Source organism: Cupressus sempervirens, chromosome 5, assembly GCF_028749045.1.
Source record: "Cupressus sempervirens isolate cs-2001-9-10 chromosome 5, ASM2874904v1, whole genome shotgun sequence".
In the NCBI taxonomy this organism is placed as follows: domain Eukaryota; kingdom Viridiplantae; phylum Streptophyta; class Pinopsida; order Cupressales; family Cupressaceae; genus Cupressus; species Cupressus sempervirens.
Genome location: NC_143122.1, coordinates 308,032,444 through 308,050,862, shown reverse-complemented (window position 1 = coordinate 308,050,862; position 18,419 = coordinate 308,032,444). Strand labels below are relative to the sequence as shown.

The 18,419-nt window shown below is 37.4% G+C and overlaps 2 pseudogenes; one reads left to right on the top strand and one right to left on the bottom strand.

Annotated features, from left to right (window-relative positions):
- Positions 1–266: 266 nt before the first annotated feature.
- LOC149555825 (AUGMIN subunit 1-like) lies at positions 267–6,607 on the bottom strand (annotated as a pseudogene).
- Positions 6,608–6,772: 165 nt separating this feature from the next.
- LOC149555824 (putative disease resistance protein At5g47280) lies at positions 6,773–11,308 on the top strand (annotated as a pseudogene).
- The last annotated feature ends 7,111 nt before the right edge of the window (positions 11,309–18,419 follow it).

Sequence of the window (18,419 nt, the reverse complement as noted above, 5' to 3'; positions counted from 1 at the left end):
TGCATTCGACCCTCTGTATATCCTTTGCAAAAATGATGGATACTAATCTCAACCTCACACCAATCCAAGCAATCAATAACCTTTACTGTCTTTGTCTCATCATTGAATTTTCCATTAATGATTTCCCACACAGCTTGCCACAATACCATTGGCTCCCAGCTCAAATAAGATGTACAAAACTTATGCTGATACAACAATCAGCTTGGCAAGGTACCAAGGGAAGGCCCTTTTGACCCAGGATGGTAAAGGCTAAATGAAGTATCCGATCAGTCACTTAAGATGTTCAATGCTTTCTGTACTGCATCTTCAAGATACCTCTCTGCAGCTTCACACTCGCACCTCTTTTCCTCAATGGCCAATTTAGCAAGATACTTATCAAGTGGTAGGTGCTGATAAGTCTGCAAAAAATTTAATATAGGTTTAGTTTTATTCTCCACCTCTTTCTATTTATCAATCATTTGAATCAATGCACCATGATACTCAGGAAAATATCCCACTTTGTTCAATGTTGTCTTAAATTTGCAAGTTGCATCACATAATGATTTTCTTTTAAAGCCATAATCTTCAAGTTGTGTTGTCTCTATTGAATTATGTCCTCACAAATACTTGCTTCTTCTTCAAGTTCATTCACAGTTCTCTTCAAAATCGTGTTTAATAGCCTTATGGTTATTTCCCAAAAGTTTTTTCGATTCCTTATCAGCTTTGTCTCTCTTCTCCTCTGCATCAATCTTCCATAGTAGAAGATCTCCCATTCCCACTCAATTCAGTATCCTATAGATTTAATGAATTTTCCACCATTTCTATTACTTTAGTTGAAGCCATTGCATTCTAAAAGAGATCCTCAAATGCTAATCCACACTATCCAAGATTGCTCTCACTCTTGCAGTTTGACTATGATATTCTAATTTATTACAAGCTCACCTCTAATCCATTACTTCTGAAAAAGCTGAAGACCTTCTTTAACATTATGTGTGGTAGGAGAATATAACAAATTTCCATTGCTGTCATTCCTACATGTTGCTTGGCATATATCAAAAACCTCATCACCAGTTTTAACTCCTTCAATCTTCCTACACTTTTTTGGTCTTTCTACAATCTCAGGGTTTGGGACAGAAAATGGTTCATAGTGCCTTAAAAGACTAAAAATTGAAAGCCTCACATTCTTGTTTGACATTCCCAAGTTAACAGTGAAAAGAATTAAAGCTGTTGGACTTTTATCAATTCTAAGCTCTGAATGGTAATCCTTAAATTTTTTATTAATGAATTCTATTGACCGAAGAACAAAATTCAAGAAATCACCTACTGCACATAAAACATGAGGTGATAACCTGTAATATATTGCAAAGTTTATGTAATCACACATATGCATTGACAGAGTGGAAGTGTTATCTCTCAATAACTTCAAGTGAAATCTCAATGTAGATCCTATCATATACTCCCACATTTTCCTTGGATGATCTATGACATTTTTTGTTTTAGCTGTCAAAAAATTATTTTATAGCCAAAGCATATTCCCACAGTAATGATGCATTGTCTTCTGAAGAAAAGAAGTATGGATAGCACCTAAGTGCTTCCCAAGTAATAGGTGCTTCTAGCAATAAAGTATTTAGGTCCAGATCCACCTTATCAACCTTTCTAGCAATATTTTTTTTGTTATAGGCTTGATGACTCATATCAGAAATGAATAAACATTTCCTATTTTAACTAGTAGTAGGCCTACCAAGAGAGCTTGTGTTTCTGCTAAATAAACTACCTTTATGAAATGTACTTTATGAGCATGATAAATAGCTTTCAGATGCAATCAATAGATGTAATGATTCAAATTGTTCAATAAATGAGTTGGGTTGATGTGTATTAACAATGACACCATCACACCCGCGGTTAGATATGAAATCTGCCACTTTATTTCCTTCTCACAGGGTATGTGATAAGGTGACCTCTAAAAATTGATCAATCAGGTGCCAAATTTGCTTGAAGATATATTACAAATGCCACGAATAGAATTGATGTTTTATGCAACTGTTAATGATCATTTGGGAATCACCTTCTTATATTTTCCATATATTTCATATGGAAAATGGATATGAAGGTTGCTTCAAGCTCTTAAATTGCCACTTCAACCATAAAGGTAACAAGGTAAATTATATGTTTTCTTCATATATTATGAAATAATTGTTACTATCCTTGTTATTATTGAGACATTTGGATATTTTGATGAATATTGAATAGTTTAAATATTTACTATCAATAATTCTAATCAAATAAGGAAATGACATTGATTTTTAATTTGATAATAATCAAAGAATGTTGTTAAAAAGGTCATCATCTTCCAAGATAAGGTAAGTCCTGCGGTGGAATGGGTTGGGTAACATCACTCGGGGTATCGAATAAAGCCTATGGATACCAGGTAAGGCCTTGGTGACGGGATATCTCAGGGTACATCATACAAGGGCATTATCTTGGAGATGATGGTCGGAGAGAGATGACGATAATGAGGGAGAACGGCGAGGCCCACTGATTGGGTAACAGGGCACCCCATTATGGTTTCTCCTCCTATAATTGAGTGATAAGATTATGTATCTGATATTTTAAAGATTATGCTTTAAAATACTTCTTATTGGAAAATAGTTGATAGAATCACCTTAGGATCATGATTCTCCAAGTCGAGATAAGGCCTGCAATGGAATGGACTGGGGCACATCACGCGAGGTACCAGATAAAGCCTATGGGTACCGAGTAAGGCCTCGGTGATGGGACATCTTAGGGTACATCATACAAAGGTCTCAGGTTTCCTTTGGAAGTCCTTTCCAAATTGACTTTGATCCAACCTTCCTCTAGGACCTTCCACAAATTCTTTTCTTGTTGAATCTAAGAGGATTAACCCCACGAGATCTATTAACGCGAAAATTATAAGTAATTTATAATTTTCAATTTAAGTAAAAATTTACTTCGAAAATATTTTTTAAATAGATTAAATATGTTATTTAATTATTTATTTTTTTATATGAATAAAATGACCATTTAAAAAACCTCTATGTAAAAAAATTGTTTCAAAAAATTAATAGAAAAATAAAATGAACAAAATGGCACAAATAAAGATAAGAGAAAAAAATAATTATAAAAATTAAAAATTAAACTAGTTTAAAAATTAGAATTAAAATAATCTAAGAAAGAAACTAAATTAATTTTGAAATCAAAAAATTAAATTAATTAGCAAAATCAACACGAATAGAAGTAAGAAAATAAACTCAAATAATTACAAAAACTAAGAACTAAAGACTTGAAGGCTTAAGTGCTTGAGTGCTAGTGTGTGTGGGATGATGTCATGAATGCATGATGCAAAATGGAGCAAATGGATGGTCTTATAAAGGGTTCAAAGTGAACTTTATCCCACAAGTTGACTAAACCTTAAATAACTCCTTAAATCAATCCTTGAACAGGGCTTGAGAGGGGGACAAAAATGGGTCTCAAGCATGGATGCACATCGTGTTGATCTCTAAGCCCAAGTTTCCTATTAGTGTCTAACACTTAGTCATTTCCATGGTAGTGTTGGTCAGTCATCACTATGGCTGAGCCATCTAGAGAAGGTCAAGCTACAAAGGACTTGTTTATATTTCTTCACATGCCGAACAAGTCAAAGGTTGTCAAGTACCCCAGTAGAGAAAGTGTCAAGATGCCAAGTAGAAGAGTAGATATTGAGAATTTGGAAAGTTAATTAATTTCAATTGAATTAGTATATGTCAGGCATATAGAAGCTGAGTGCCAACATGAATGTTAGTTATGATTGAGCGTTAGAACATTCAAGTGCCGAGTAAACCAGGTTTGACATATGAGTTTGTAATGATGCAAACACTTATGTAAATCATTTTAGATGACTTATACATGATATTGAATGATTGTAGAGATAGTTAAGGAGAAAATTACACATTTTGGATGAAGACATTAATCGCAAGATAAGCATATTAACCAATTAAAAAATTAGAAGGATTAAATGACAAAAAGATGAAATATGGATCGTTGATTATGATCTACAACTTTCACCAATTATCTATTTAAGGGGGGGTTCTAACCATAAAATCATTATGTGTGATGAATGGAGAAGCGGAGGAGTGAAAAAACTTAGACCAGAGTAAGGAAAGCTAAGTCAGATAAGAGATCAGACAAAGCAACCAAAGCAGTGAAGGATGAAACAGAGTATATCAGATAAGAAGGTCAAATAGAGATATTGAAGAGAGGAGATCCATAAATATCTTGTAGAGAAAACCAAAGGATCAAGTACTAAATCAATTTTAATAGACCGAGTCAGGGAAAATTTCTTAACAAAGTGGTTTTAGTAGTCCTATTTAATTCTTCTAACAGAGTCCTTACTTTATTGTAAGTATTAAATCCTTCAATTAAGATATGACCTAATAGTCTTAAAAGATTTTAATAGAGCATACCTCTAACAGGGTAGATCATTAGATATGATCAAATTGTAGCCCTAACAGGTGAACTTTTATTATTGCAACAATAAAGAGTTATGGGTTTCATCCAAGGATAACTTTAAGAAACCCCCTACCCAAAAAAATTATAAAATGTTGGCAAATCCATCATTTTTCAAGTGGAAAAAAAATATTTTCACTTGGCAAAATTTTCAAAGTACAAAAACTTATTTTTAATTGTCTATTTTTTTCCAATGTGGAAGAATTTCATAAAATCAGTGTGATTAATTCCTTTTTTTTAGTGAAATACATAACTTAGGAAGCAATTTTTTCCCTCTTGAATGGAAATAATATATAAATTATGAGGTGATGTTTCCCCATTTGATGGAAAAAAATACATAATTAATGAGGCAATTTTTCCCCTTAGCTAGAAAGGATACATAATTAATGAGGCAATTTGGTGGCTATTAATGCAAACAAATGTAACACATTGGTGAATGTTGTACAATTGTTTTCAAAGCATGTCAAACATGACAATTAATTTCCTTTTGGCATTAAATGCATCCTTTATAAAACCAAGTTGCTGACAAAAATGAGAACGTGTACTCAAAGCACAAGGTTTTCTCTAGATTAACAATTGCAGTTGGGAAATTTGATGAGCATCCCAGGACTTCATATTCATGAGCATCCAAAAGGACAGGCACCAGACCCTATAGTGCACCTAGGGTAGGTTGGATCTGAAGAAGATTAGTATGATATTATTAGTAGCATGATGAACATTATGTGGAATCTCTAGATAAATTATCCTAGGTATATCAGTGACCAACATGAACTAGAGCAGGAGGTAGAAACGGAGGTGTTGGACCAGGCAATTCATGATTTGTGATGACAAAAGAGGCTCAATCCACATGCTGCAAACATAGAACACCTTGACAATTTATTGGTAATGTTTCAAGCTATGCGGTGGGTACTTCATTAATTGCTTGTTTCCCAAATCATTTTGTAAAATTTTTTGGAAAATTCTGCAAATTATTTATTAGTTACCAAAGGTACTGAAGCTTGTATGCACCCCTTCATTTTCTATAAGAAGGGGTACCAAGACCCTTGGGGACTTCTATTTATAGGATATACAACATATGATACGTATAGTTATAAGTTATTGTACTTTGTTAAATGTTAATAGAATATAATTTATAAGGTTACGCAACTATTTCAATTTTCTAGCTTGATTGTACTCATATTTTTCAAATTAATATAAATCCAGACTATTTTATGCCTTACTGGATGATGTTTGATCAAGGTATTTTTTGCCTACAAGACTTTATCTCGAAAGTCCTCCTTGTTTGGAAAAAAGTACATATTAAAATGTATTACGTAACAACTACAAAATGGAAATGGGTAATAAATACAACACAGTGGAGTTGTACCAAACAATAATATATCATTTGATGATTACATATCAATGGTGGAAGTCTTATTTCGGGTCGAATGCCTGAAATGAAACATCGATCTAATTTTAATTTCCATAATGGTGAGAAGTGTCCACTATCCTCACCACCACCTCCACTTCACACTTGTAATGTGAGTTGGCATTAATTATATGTCCCATCACTGTCAATTACATTCCCTTTACCATTCACTTCAAATGATTCACTTTTTCTTCAGTGTTGAAGAAAAATTATAAACTATAATCCTACATATGTGGGAAAGATTTCCAAAGATTTTCTACTGATAGAATTTAACTTTAAGGACTAAGGTATACAAAAGGTTAAATGAATGCCATGGAAGTCGGCCTTATTAAGTTATTAGTAGGCTCTTTTCTTTGTCATTTGTCAAAAAAAAATTTCATTGGATTAAATTGGTTTATAATATTACCCACTAAACCATTGTGGTGCTCAAAATGTCATATTTATTATTATAATTATGATTCTATTCTAGCTTTTAATTTTTAATTAATTAATAATTACAAAAATGGTTGACTGACTCTCCCTCTCTTGTACTATTTTGAAAACTTTTATTTTTCTAATTTTCTTGAAAGACTTTCGGTTTTCCTAGACAGTAAACTAAAGAGAGGTAAAGGCGGGAAGAAGGGCCCCATATGTGGAAAATTTGCTTGCTCACTCCCTAAATGCAGACAATTCATCGTGGAAAAAATGTGCAAGAAATTTCCACTCTGCTTCCAACATCCTGCGTTCAATTTGTTTGGTTGCTCGCTAAATGAGTACAATTCAACATGGAATCAACACTGCAAGAAGTTTCCTCTCAGCTTTCATATCCCGCCATTTCCACTTCACTCTAGGAGTCATTGATAAATAAGTGGCTGCCCTAATCACCCCCGATACGCTAACAAAATGGTTTTTGCCTATGTTCTCGTGCTTGTTCAAGGAGCTACTGGAGAGGTTGTTAGAGTGCTTCTCTCTAGGCCTATTGATGCGGGTGGCGATACCCTTCTCTCAGGCTGTCAAAAATTGGGACAATGGGTGAGTGAGGGGTTGTTATGCTTGCAACCCTCATCTTCATTTGCAGACTCATACATTCCAAAACTACCCAAACATAGCGTGGGTTTGGAGAATCAAGTAGCGGATTTGGAAAGGTGGTTATTTGAAGATAATTTCAATAAGATCGGAGTGATGGGAATTGTGGGCAGTGGCAAAACAACCTTGGTTGCTGCTCTCTCTAAGGATTCTAATGTCCAACGTAAGTAGACCATATATTTACTCTTTGAATCAAGTAATCTTGTAAAATGCATTTTTTGGGAGTTGCTCTCGGGAGGGATGCTGAAACCATAAGTTAACCATTTACACACACCCACACAAAAATTCGTGCTGAATCAAGGAATTTTGATAAATACTTGTTTTTGTATTGTCTGGGCTTTGATAGGAATTAGATCTGAGAAGAGGAGGCTATTTTAATGCTGGCCTATATTCGCCCAAGTGCTGGGCAACCTATTTCGCTACTAGGTAAAATGTGCATCACTTTAGCAATCGGATGCAGGAACTGTATGTGTTCCATCGCACTCAGATAAGCCTATATTAAAAACATCAATCAGACCCACAACCTTAACCGTGGTGTGACGAGACAATTTACCTCTGGTTTGTGGCAATCTCCATGTACAGGTTATGTTTCAACCTCCTTTTTTATGTATATAATCTCATGCTTAAGTTAGGGAGCTGCTCTAGCATGGAAATCTTCCTCAGTTAGTCAAGTAGGGGAATCCTTTTCCATTGGTATTTGTTAACTGTGTCTCGTCTACTATTGATGAGCTCTTCATTGTGTGAACCATCTCCCGTTGACAAGGCTAGATAGTCCTCTTCCATCCTCTCCTCCTCACAGTGCCTAAAAATGATTCATGCCTTAATGTGGTTTATGGATTCTCTTCTCCTTTCCCTCGATCTGTCTTTGCCTCCTCAAAGTTTCTGAACACCATTCATGCCTCCACCTTTGATGTGAAATCCTCTCCCCTTTCCCTCTTTCTCTTCTGTCTTCATTGAAGTGCTTAAAGGCAATTGAATCCTCAACTTGCTTATGTTAATGCAATCTTCTCCCCCATCTTCTCAATATATCCTCTTCCTCTCCTTCTTCTTAAAGAGCTTAACGGCCATTCATATCTCCTCACTTCCCTTCAATAACCCCCTCTTCTCCTCTTTTACACGTATGAAGAGCATTTATTCATCATCTTGCTTTACTTGGTGTAGTCCTCTCTTCTTCCCCTTAATCTGTACTCTTTTCTGCTCTGCTCTCCTCTTCCTCTTAAGCTATCCTATTTGGTCACTCCTGTGAAGACATCTGTACTCCCCTTCTCATCTTTGATCCATCCATTTGAGCCCCTGATCTATCAAGACCTTACTATCAGGTCAAGTGGCCAATATGCGGAATACTTATGCTTAGGATAGCTTTTATTTTCACTGGGAAGTGGGCTTGTCCTTTGATATCAAAATGACAAGTTAGAAAATGTTTCCAATGAGGAAGTGGTGTGTTTAGAGCTTCTAGTCTGGTTGGCAAAGTTGCGTGGGGATTTTTAGCCTGGCTACAATCCTACGTTAAACTTCTAGGGAGACTAGAACATAAGAACTGATCTCACTTACTGTAGTATGCTTTTTGTGTTCACACTTGTGTATATTGGTAACATCACCGAATCGTGATTAGACTTGCCCATCAACCTCTCAATAAAGAAGTCAAATTTCAATATCTTGATCCTAACTTACTTCCCAATGCATTCTAATGACAGCAGTAATGGGAGAGTTGAAAGAATTCATATATTGCTGCGGTGATTACGAATCTGCATATGTGCTCAACCCTTGCAATTTATTGGCCACCACATTGCAGAAAAAACTGCCCTTAGTAGGAGAAGAAAAACAACACAAATACGATACAGACTCAATGAATTAGCAATTTAGAAAATAAACTTATTTTTGTTTGTTAATTAATTACTAATGAGACCTTACTAATACTTGTCTATCTATTGGAAATGACCCTTGCGTTCTTTTCTGATTTCCCTGACCTTACGTTCTCCATTCTTCTTCTCAGAACGTTTTGGAGACAAGATAATTTTTCAAACAGTTTCACAGCTACCAGATAACAAGACGATTCTTGAGAGCATATGGAAAATGATTACTCGGGATCAACTATTGCCTGATTCTCAGAGTGAGAGCATTCATGAGGCTCTTCAGGAAATACTTAGGCTTAAGCAAGAAAATATTCTAGTCATATTAGATGATGTGGGGCCAAATGTTAATCTCGAAGAATTGTTGTTTGAAGCAGAGGGATGCAAGATTTTTGTTACAGTTAGGGACAGTGTCAATTCCATGCACCTTGATAGCACTCATTATATGTCTTCGCTTGGATAGGAATATGCTCTATCCCTCTTTTTTTATTGGGCCTTTGGACAAGAAAGCATTCCAGATGGATGGTTCAACAAGCAACTAGTCAAAGAGGTATACCTATGTCTATTTACGTCTCATTTTTTGATTTTAGTGAACCTGAAGTCTGCTAAATTTGCCATAATACGACATTATATTTTGCTAGCTGATATTGTGTAGATCTACTATCCATTCCGTGTTTGCAATTTAAGAAGCATGGTTCGTTTAGTTCAATATGTGTAGATCTGAAGGCCACTCTTTGAGATTATATTGCGGCTAACTAGTCTGTACTAAGAGGTAGCAAAAGAATGTCTAGGATTACCACTTGTATTGGAGGTGATTGGACGTTATTTACATAAATACAGTGAAAATGCATATTGGGAATATGCCAAAAGGCAGCTTTCACAAGGAATATGAATCAATATTAGATCTTATGAAGAGGATGTTCTCAAGTGCCTAACACTGAGCATAGAAGATCTGGACAATGATACAAAAAAATGCTTTTTGGACCTGATATTGTTTCCTGAAGTTAAAAAAATCCTTGTTGATGCTTTGCTTGATATTTGGATTCATGTTCACAACTTAAGCCTAGAGCATGTGTCGATGATTCTTGTTGATCTCAAAAAAAGAGGGCTCTTGAATTCGGTACAGCTAACTCATAATTCAAGGTGAGTGTCTTCTTTTAGATTCTTTTGTTGAAATTGCGTTGAAATATGTAGCAGAAAGATATAGATAGTGATCATCAAGCCGAATGAGTAAATCTCCCATTTCTTCCAGCATGATCTAAATGGAGTTTGGACATGTAATCGTTTTACTTCAACTCAAAATTTGTAATCATTGAGATGTTGCTACTTCATTTTGAGAACTTGAAAAAGATGTCTCACTGAAGATTGAATGCATCTAAACTCTTGCTTTCCCAGCAATTGTGAGATATATTCAGTTCAACATGATATGTTGCAGTGTTTGGCTATTTATTGTGCGGAATCTGTGGACAACAACCAAAATGACAAGATATGCAAAAGGTTGAGATTATCTCCATTATCTTGCTGGGAAGATCCCTCACATGGAGATATAAAAGCCGCTGAGATTATTGCCATTCGCACAGGTTGATTGCTTTAAATTGGTTTATTGATATTCACAAGTATCAGGCTTCAAGAAAATGAGTGAGGCCCATCAAAATATATATATATTCCTTGTTTAAAAGGTTTTGAATACTTTTGCAGGTCTAATGAAAGAGAATAAATGGCCTAAGTTGGAGTTTTCGGAGGCTCGTGCTCTTGTATTGATATTTGATGGAAATGAATATTTCCTTCCACCATTTGTGCAGGAAATGTCTCGGTTGAAAATTCTTATCATAATAAACCAGAAATCCTATAGGGCTAAAATTGACGGCATGTCAACCTTTAGTTCATTGGTTCAACTGAAGAGCCTTCGGCTTGAAAAATTGATTGTCCCTGATCTAGATTATTTTCAATATTTAGGAAATCTCAGGAAACTCTCACTGAGTCTCTACAGAACTGATAAGGGACGATTGGACATTGAATTGTGCTCAAAGCTGCTTAAACTTGAAGAGATTAATATTGACTGCTGTGAGGATATTGAGGAATTTCCTGTTGGTATTTGCAATTTCACTTCACTGAAAACACTGTCTATAACAAATTGCCATCAACTTCGCAAGATTCATGAGAATCTGGGGAAGCTTGTAGGATCTCTTCAAGTGCTGAGCTTAGTTGCTTGTCTGAATCTCAAAGAACTGCCAGCCTCAATTTATGAACTTGGAAATTTACATTTCCTTGTCAAGGCTTGGAGGCTCTACCACGTGACTTCAATAAGTTGGAGAGACTCAAAATTCTCAACAGGGGTGACTTCAAAAAAATCAAGAAACTTCCTAGAATGGTTAATGGCCTTACGTCTTTGTCAGATGTGATCTGCGATGAGCAATTGAAAAAAGAGTGGTCTCGTTTCCGTGAGTCGATTAATGTGATAATTGCAGAACCAACATTTAGTCTAGAGTTTCTGGACACATAACTTTGCTCCGGCAATCATTTATATTGTGAACAGTGACTGTGGACCATGGGTTGAGTAATTTTCTTTCTAGTTTTGGAAGCAGAGTTAGAAATTAAGACTATTTGTGTCATTGGGGTTGGAGTTCTAACTATGCACTTTAAACTTATGGCAAGATCACAGAGTGCTTAGCACTACCGTCAATATTGTATTTATGTCATATGTTTTAATTTTTAAATTATTAAGGGTTTTAGTCCCTAGCTACAGCAGACACACGAGTGATCATGCTGCAATGTTCTTTTCATGGTAAATTGTGCCTGAGCAACAATTAAATCCTTTCGCTCGTGCTTTAACGTGTTTTCCTAGAGTAAGAAATTAGCAGATAAAAATTTTTCTTTTCCGCATATTACATTTTCTTGGGTCTGGCAAATGGAAAGGAATTTATAAATTCTTAAGCCTTAACATACATCTGGGAGATGGTGGAGAACAAACAGAATCAGTATAAGTACGTAATTTCTAGATTTGATTGTGTAGAGTTTTTTTATCATTAATGTTTTGGATCATAGTACATGATTCATCAGTATAAGTACGTAATTGCTGGATTTGATTGTGTAGAGTTTTTTTACCATCAATGTTTTGGATCATACTACATGATCCGTCATCAAGATACAAGAGAATAAGAAGATCCATAGTGAGGACAAAAATGAATACTCCATGCAAAATTTCTATCACGCCCTTTGCCAAAAAAATTCTAATATGGGACTCTATGTATGACAGAAGTCAAAATTCTTCTAAAAGTAGGAACCACTTTTATAAAAAGTGTAACATATTATTAAAATCAATTTGGACTATATTTATGTTTGATAGTTTTTAATTTTTAATTTTTAATTTTTTTGATTCAAAAAGAGGGGTAAAAATTTATTAAGACTGAAAGGAATACAACAAGGAGAGCTCAACAAGGAGCTTGATCCTGAGCAACAAGATCATCAAATTCTTGCAGCATCTCAAAGGACAGTTGCCCCCTATCTCTAACATTCGAACCCGGATCATGACTAGGAGCCCATTTGGCTAAACAATCAGCAGGTCTATTCCATTCTCGTAGAATATACTTGAACCTAATGAACTGAAAAGATGAAGAGAAGAAAAGAATCTGCTTAACAACAGTGGCCAGCTGCCAACTCACATCCTCAAGCTCTTGCAAAGAAAGCATGTTCACCACCACCTGGGAATCAAACTCACAAATAATCTTACTCCATCCCCACAAGCAATAGTGTTCCACAACATATAAAATAGCCTGAGCTTCCATGAGATTATTAGTATAATCACCCTTATGAATTGAGAAGAAAAATTTAACATTCCCAAAACTACAACGAGCCACTCCGCCAATACCAGCCAGACTAGGATTCCCACGACAAGAACCATCAGTGTTAATTTTCAGAACTCCATAGGGAGGAGGAGTCCAGTGCCCATCCCGGTTAACCTGACCCTTCCTCTGATGGTGAAGCTACCTGGACATAGAAGGAAGCCTATGAGCCACAACCCCATCCTGCAAATGAAAATTGAGGCGATTACAGATAGCAAGATCAACCGGATCCATACCCCCATCAAGCTCACACTTCACAAGAATAGTTTCCTGGAGAGAATGTGATATTTTCCACCAAAAATACAAAACACCAAGCCGAACATCTTGGAATATGCGACGATTCCTCTCCAACCAGATATGCCAAAGCATGAAAGATGGGCCAGCAATCCAAGCAGCATGGAGAGAAGAAGACTTGGAGGGAGCACTACCCAAGTGAGCCCAGAACTCAAGCAAAGAGGAAGCATGCTGACAAGAGCAACCCCAAGCGCTCCACCAAAGGTGCCATATCTGAGTAGAATAGGAGCAATGGAAGAACATATGGGAGACAGACTCCTCTCCATTACCACACAAAACACAATAAGAGGGGCCCTGAAATCCACGTTTACAAAGATTATCCTAGGTAAGACAATGGTTGTTAGCCACTAGCCAGATGAAAAAATTGCACTTGGACCAAGAAACTTTATTCTAGACTTGCTTCCACCAAGGGACCTCAGCATCCCCAAATAATTGTCTAGTTATCTCCTGATACCCAGCAGAGACATGATATTTACCAGACAAGGTACCGCCCCAAGCTAATACATCTGGACCAAGCAAAGAGGAACACTCTCTAGAGGCCAGAATTTGAGAAAGCTCTTGACGATCCATGTCTGTACCTCCAGGAGGCCAATCAGAGGAATGCTTCCATCTATAACCAACAATAGGTCCCAATTGATAAGGAGTCTTGTAATGAGCGACTTTATCCCATCCAGCGGCAAGAAAAGAGTCACAAAGAGGCTGAAGATGAGGGTATATGGATAAAATGGAAGGGAATCCATCCCAAGCATCAGACCAAAACAAAGCCTGAGAACCTCCTTTACATATCCAGAACAGACCCCTCTTCACCAACATCGCACCTGTCTTCAAAGTATGCCAAACCATTAAGCCACGACCTTCAAGAGGAAGTGCAGAAACAGAGCAAGGATCAGCACCATGAAAATATTTATGAGTGATAATACGAGCCCAAAGTTGATGCTGTCCAGAGCACCATCGCCAATAAAGTTTAGCAGCCAAAGCTTGTCTACTCAATAGAGCAGAACGAAGACCAAGACCACCCTCCTTTTTAGGCCTACAAACAGTTGCCCAATTAACCAAGCTCCATTTAGTACTACGCAAATTACCACTCCAAAGGAATTGTCGAGAAAGAGCATCAAAGTCCTTGAGAAAGTAAATAGGTGCAACATGAACCATGCTTCTATAAGTAGGAATAGCTTGGATAATAGCTTGAAGAAGAGTAACCCGGGCAGCAGTAGAAAGCCATCTATGAGTCCAATGATTTACCTTATCCTGAAGCTTGGTAATCAATTTTTGCTAGAAGAGACGTGGCTACCTAGAAACAGCAATAGGAATGCCAAGATAAGTCAGAGGAAGTGAACCTATCTGAAACCGTAGGATACCAACAATCCTATGCTGAATAGAATCAGGAGTGTTAAAAAAGTAAATGAAAGATTTGTGCTCATTAAATTTTTGGCCTGAAGCTGCCAAATAAATGTCCAAATCATGTCAAAAGGCTTCAGCTTCCTTGATCCTAGCAAGACCGGCAAGAGCAGAATCATCAACAAATTGAAGATGGGAAAGAGAAGGTAAGCCATTACCCCACCGCCAGCCTTGAATAGAATTCTTGGACACCTGATGCTTAATGAATCTTCCCAAGCCTTCAACCATGATGATGAATAGATATGGGGAGAGAGGGTCACCCTGGCGGAGGCCTCTAGAAGCACTAAATAGTTGTGAAGGTTGACCATTAATAAGAATAGAAAAAGAGGCAGAAGTAACGCAACTCATAATCCAACTCACCCAGTCAGAGCTAAATCCAAAAGAAAGAAGAATACTCCTTAGGAAGCTCCATTTAACTCTATCATAGGCCTTAGCCATATCCAGCTTAACAAACATGGCTCTCTCCCTTGAAGTAGCCATAGAGTGAATAGCCTCAGTAGCAACAACCACCCCATCCAAAATTTGTCTTCCAGCAACAAAACCACCTTGTTCTTCTGAGATAATAATGGGAAGCCACCTTTTCAGTCTCTCAGCAATCAGCTTAGTAATAAATTTGTAGACCACATTACATAAGGCAATTGGTCTAAAAGACTCCAATTGATTAGCACCCTCTCTCTTAGGAATAAGAGTCAAGAATGTAGAGTCCAAAGCTCGAAGCATCTGCTTGCTAGCATAGGATTCTTTAACCACCTCCAACAAATCATGATTAATGATGTCCCAAAATTCCTGAAAGAATTCAACTGGAAAACCATCAGGACCAGGAGCCTTCCCCTTAGGCATGCCAAAGACCACCACCTCCAGCTCTTCCAAAGAGATAGGACGCATGAGATAATCATTCATTTCTTGAGTGATAAGGGAAGGAATACAGGACAAAATAATATTTTCTTCATTATAAGCAGGAGGAGAGTCCTCAGCGAAGAGGGTAGAGAAGTACGAAATAGCCTCCTGGAACAAAGCTGGCAAGGAATTCAGTTGGATACCTTGAGAATTAACCAAAGAAGAGATAGTGCTCTGATTCCAGCGAGATTGCACTGTTTTATGGAAAAAGGCAGTGTTTCGATCACCTTCCTGGAGCCAATCAACTCAAGCCTTTTGCTTCCAAAAAATTTTCTCTCGAAGTTCCCATTCTTCTAGAGCTCTAGAAGCAAGGGATTAAGCCTGGCCAAGATCCTCCGAGAAACCTCGATCTCTAATCTCCCTTGTGATGACATCAAGATTTTATTGAGCAAGCCTCTTCATAAAGTGAAGATTCCTAAAGCATTCCCTATTCCATATCTTGAGTTGCCTTTTAACATATTGAAGCCTTTTAGAAAATGAGAACATTGTAGTACCATATGCAAGGGCACCATCTTTCCACCAACAAAAAACAAAATCATGAAGAGAGGAGTCACGAAGCCACATCAACTCGAACTTAAAAGGAGGATGCTTTGGAACATAAGCCCCTATAGTGGAAAATTTGATTGGCCAATGATCTGAACCCCTCCAATCAAGGATTTCTGAAGAGATAGTAAGGGTGCCACTAAGCCAGCAGCAAGAAACAAGAAATCTATCCAGGCGTTTTGAGATAGCAACAACACCAGTCCTGCGATTATTCCAAGTATAGAGGCCATTAGAAGGCTTAACATCAGAGAGATGCAAAAGAGATATGTGTTGCTGAAGAAGAGCAGAAGAAGGCCCCAATCTAGCCAAACCACCATGCTTTTCTTCCAGACTTAAAACTGAATTGAAGTCCCCTGCTAACACCCAAGGATGATAAGGATGACAATTTCTAACATATTGAATATGTTCCCAAAGTTCCTCCTTTCCCACAAGATCAATAGGTGCACACACATTAGTAACCATGATTACCTCTCCTGAGTCTAGAGTAGAAGCTACCATAGAGAGAGCTGAGCGAGAAGACATCCAGCCAAGAGGAGAAATTTTTTAAGGATCCCAAAATATAGCTAAACCACCAGCACTGCCTGTTTCCCCAACACACTGGCATTGGCCACGAGACCAAATACTAGAGGCATGTTGGACCATACACTCCACAGAGAGCTTAGTCTCTTGGATACAAAAAACATCAGGACTACGATCAACCACCAAGTTATGAATAGCCTTTTGTCTAGGGATGCTATTCAACCCCCTTACATTCCATGAGAGAATAATCATCATTGGGTAGATTTGGGAAAATGAGAATCCAAAGGTTTCACTAAACCAGACTCAATCAATATATCTCCTATGAGTTTAATCTTCTCTTGGTCTATTTTGCGCCCACTCCTTAGAGGGGGAGAAGAAGAAGCCCGCTTAAAGGGTCGAGGCAGCAACCCCAAGGGGAGAGGAGATCCCTTGCCCTTACCTGATGGTAGCACATCCTTAACCAAGTCAGCCAAAACAACATCATCATCTTCCAACACTGCAGGAGTCACCGGAGCCGCTATCACAGGAGCTACAGGAACCTCACAAATCTGATATACTACAACTTGAGATGGCCCACAAGCATCATTAGGAATAGATCTCTCATCTGGGCAAGCTGGATTAGAAGAGATAGGAGGAGAAATACCCTCCTCTAGAACCATAATATCCAGTACCTCAAAACGGTTAAAACTTGAATCAGATAATCTTTCTTTCAAAGGCCTCTTTTGACCACGTCCCTTAGCTCGAGGACGAACAGGGGTAAATCCATCCTTATCCTGCATTGGAGCCTTACCCTTACCTGTAGCATCTTGTGGATTCATCCCCTAGGTAGTATTAACCATTTGAGATTGTCCTTTCGCTGTAGTATCTGCCAAACCACCAACATTTCCAGCTGTAGACCGATCCACTCCTTTGAAACTCGAGTTACGGGGGCACTGCCACAGTAAATGACCATACTCATGAAAAATCCGGCAACGAAAAGGGAGGGATTCATAATCTAACTGCTGCACCCAAGAAGAATCCCCCAGACAAATTTCCAAAGAATCTGGTAATGGGTTAATCAAATTAATTTCATCACAAATTCTAGCAAAAGAAATAACCTTTTTATCAAGGGTTTGATGTGCGATCACAGCTGGCTTCCCCAACAAAGAAGCAATTTGTCGAAGGATGTCTTCATGCCAAAATTCCAAGGGAAGACGAGGCAAGCAAACCCAAACTGGCACTGTTGAAGGGAGATCCTCAGCAGAATTAAAACCTGAATGCCAAGGTTTGACAAATAACCCCACATTGTTGTAGAAATAAGGGCCTCCTTCAAAAACATGATCACAATCAGACATGCAAGAGAATACAACAAAAAAATAACTATTCCCTGCCAACATAATCTCCATATCGCCTTCCACCTGCCAAGAGCGGCGGATCCGTGCCTCAAGAGCGGATAGGGAAATCTGGATTCCAAGAAATTTGCATATCAAAGCATGCTTGGTCCAATAATCAATGTCCTCCATTACAGCCGTTGGAGGAATAACCAGAACAGGGCGATCATGGCAACGCGGAAGACAACCATTAACTTTTTTCAGCTTGGAGCTCTCCCCTGAATAAAATGATTCAGATCGCATTGCATGCATAGTTGGAGAAGAACCATCTGTTCTCACCAACAGAGAAGAAATCCCAGGCCCTGCCATGCAAACAATAAAACCCCCAATCCAAAATTGACTGCAGAAGATCTCCAAAAACACCAACACAAATTATGTCCAGTAGCTAACAATCCAAACAGAACAGAAAAATAGTAAAGATCAAACACCAAGAACAGGCTAGGGGAAAAACCCTAGCCTAGCCGGTAGCCAACGCTTCTTAGAGACTCCATCCATCCAAATAAAACAATCATGTCCTTAGATTAAGATTTTGATTCCATTTTTAATTTTTTGATTGGTACATATTTTTTAAATTTATTATCATGTAACTAAATTTAATAATATTGTTTTAGTTTTGATAATTTAATTGAATAAGGGACTTGTATATATATTCATTTACAATTAATATACTATTATTTTATTTCAATAAATAATACATTTGACTTTTTAATTTTATAGTATGCTATAATTTTGTATTAACATTTTTAAATTA